This window comes from Apium graveolens, chromosome 11 (assembly GCF_009905375.1).
Source record: "Apium graveolens cultivar Ventura chromosome 11, ASM990537v1, whole genome shotgun sequence".
Taxonomy (NCBI): Eukaryota; Viridiplantae; Streptophyta; class Magnoliopsida; order Apiales; family Apiaceae; genus Apium; species Apium graveolens.
This window is the reverse complement of record NC_133657.1, coordinates 98,094,010-98,097,558: the sequence shown is the minus strand read 5'-3', so window position 1 is coordinate 98,097,558 and position 3,549 is coordinate 98,094,010.

Genomic DNA, 3,549 nt, shown 5'->3' with positions numbered 1-3,549 from the left:
TTCGTACCCATTCCTTATCTTTTAGGGTCTTTGGTCGAATAACAAATCAAGACCATTTTTTAAAAAGATGCTAATTTTTATTTTGTATTATTTACTAATATTTAGGCAATAAATATTTATAAAAGAATAAAATATTTTTATTATTTGATTCATAATCTAATAATTTATAATAGATGGGTTGTACGAGTTTTTAAAGTTTTGAAATTATTTAAATTGCGAAAAATAAAACTATGTTTCATTTTCTTGGATGTATAATCTAATAATTTTTTAAAAGATCTGTTATCCGAGGTTAAACATTGATAATTGTTTAATATCTTGTAAAATATTAAATTTTCTTGAATGTATATTAGTGATCAGCAGAGATAATTTTGAAGACGAAAAGATCTTGAATTTTGAAATAGAAAGATTAGGTGCGAAAAATGTTTAATGAAAATCCTATCCACCCCCTATACCCAATCTGCACCAACAGTTCATCATTTCATACTTACTATGTGACCGTCACCTTCGCATTATACTGCATATACAAACTTCTATTCTTCAAATCATATATAGCTAGGTACACTTTAAACTTTGGTAGAATGAGTATATAAACAAACTGTTATGCCCAAAAATTGGTATAAACGTTATTCAGGTTGAAATTGGATTACATGATCAAGATTGAGGAATAAAAGCCTAAAATTAAGGAACAAATATGAAGACTTTCCTTTATGGAAGAACAATATGCGCGCCTGATATGTTTAGGGAAGGACGCGCCGTGTAGTTCAAGTACTTGATTGAAAATTACACATGTACGATGTTATGGCGCACCCTCAATAGGATGAGGGAGGCGCGCCCTATCGATTGAAAGAAGGATGTTGAAGAATTCATTATAGAACTGAATCTTTTACCCTTGGGAAAGCTTAAGGCGCGCCCTAAGTTCTAGGATTGCTAGGGTGATATTTTGACATGGTTACTTGGATGGGTTCTTTGGAGGATTCAAGGAAGATGGAGATTATTATTACTAACTTATTCGGTCACTATAAGAAAACTGTCAATAGACATCACACATTAGACATCAGTTAGGTTTGCCACTGATGTTAAAAGAATTTATAACATCACCCCGTATTTTTATGATGTTATTGTCATTCGAAGACATCGCTTATTTTAAAACTGATGTCTAAAATTACATGAAAAAATTTCATTTCGCGCTCAGCTTTTTAATTTCCCCCTTAGTCAAAATTTCTTACATTTATCCCAAAATTTTACCCCGCCCATGAGCCAATATTTTGGTTCCCTTATTTCCCTCTTTGAAAAATTCACCCATCTCTCCTGACTAAACAGTCCTCTCCCTCGCTCATTTTCACCTCGACCATCTCACCATTTGTGTTCATCATCTCGACTCAACTAAAGTTCGGTTGTTAAGATTTGTAATCTTATCTCATCTCTAGTCTCAAATCTTACTAGTCTTCTCTTCATAAAGACAAATTTTTAAAATTGGGGTCTTTTTAAATTGAAACCCTAATTTTTTAAATTGGGGTTTTTTCAAATCCAAACCCCTATGGTTCTTTCATTTAATTCAATGTATTTTCAAGTTATTAATTCTTTTCAATTCGTTGTATATATACATGACCTTTTTTGTATACGGTTTTGGATTTAATCTCTAGGTATTCACTTGTTTAAGGTTGTATTGAAAGTAGGATTGTGTTACTTATTGGTTTATATTTTTGTGTTTATATGTTTTTAATTGTACTTGGTTCACATATAATATTTTTATTGATTTTAACTGATGAATTTATAATTTGTACATTATTGTGATTTAGTTGTAATGTGAGTTGAATTTTTTGTGAATTGTGTGCGTAGGACTTTCTCTGAAGACGCAGGAGCTTACAACTCTATTCAAAGCTGTTAGACTGGGTTGTAGTTTTTACATGGAAGGGGATGTGTACTTATATTTATAGGATACTTGGTTTTTAGTTTCTTGTTGGATCTATCTCAATCTCTTTTAATATGGATTTTGTTAACAGGATTGGTGGTTCCGGCATGGACCTCAGAAGCAAAGCAAGGGTATTGCATTATATTCCTAAATATTAAATTTGTTATTGTTTCTTCTGTGATTATGATTTTCATTTGCATGATTGCCTAAATGGGTGTATAATGAAATTATGATGGATCTAGCACCAGAAAAGCTCCTGGGGAAGATAGTGAAGTAATTTTGCAGTAAGTTATTCTCCAATATTTTATATTTGATTTGATCTATAAGTAGTAATAACTATTCATTGTTTATTTGTTTGTGTTCTAATAATGAAACAGTCGTCCATAGAAGATAGAATGGGAAATAAAACATATGTGGTGTTATGGTGATGTTTTACTTTGAATGGAAGCGGGTTTGTAAGTGGTAAGAGTAGTGATTCATTGTGCCTTTTGGCCATTATTCTCAAGCAACAGACCAAGAATGATAATTTTTTAGGTTGTCTTATTCATGAACTCTTTTATGGTACAAAATTGAGCAAAACAGAGGAGCTGTGTGAGACTACTTCTATACCAAAGGTGAGCTTGCTATATTTGTTCATAAATCACAGGTACATATTGATCTTCTAATAATCCAATTTGTTCCTAGATTATATACTCTTTTAGTCTAAATTATTTTTGAGCTGGAAAATGTTTCTGGGGAGTATCTAAATCTTTTATCTTTGTTTTTTTTGGTTAAGGTTTCCTCGGAGGGATTCTCCTTGACAGAAACTGCACAAGCTAAACTCTGGTTAATATTTTATTGGCCAATTTTAGAAAAATGATTTTCTTGTGCTTGATGAACCTCATCTCTAAAGTGCTAAAGGTTTGAGTTATGCATATTCTGCACCAGATTCTGAAATTAATTAAAGTTTCAACTACCTATAACTATAAGCTACACTAGTGCATTATGTATCTATATATGTAATTCTGTAGGTTTATTGCAATAACCATGCCAGTGAAGTCGCCTTTGTTAGTATGTAGGCCTAGACTGCGGCCATTACATGCATGCAGAGAAAGAAATAGGATGACATAAACAATATAAGACATGCTGAATGATGATTGTGAAACACTGTTTGCAGGTTGAGGTTTGTAAACTACTGCAAGCTTTCTGTAACACCCCCAAATCCGGGGTCGGGGATTCGGGTTGTCACGAGTTCCATTTCCCTTATCAATACTTAATCTTAAAAGGCAACCAACTACTACGTACTGTGAACCCACAATATACACACACACACACCACAAGTTATAGTCTCAGAGATGAATACCAAAAATAACACAAGTCATTTTATTCCACAATTATAAGTCATTACACCTCAAAAGGATTTCTGAATAAATTTACATATTCTTTGCCATTATTACAATTCATAATATACATAAGTCTGGTACATCAAAAGTTGAAAGCCTAGCCTATTGGTAGTTCCTACCTCAGCCACAACGACATCAACGCCTACAGGAAACTGCGAAACGTTTCCTATGTGCTCACGAATTGGGAGCTTGGTCCTGTTAATCTTCTCTATCTGTTGTTGTGTGATGAAAGAAGAAAGCAAGGGTGAGCAACAA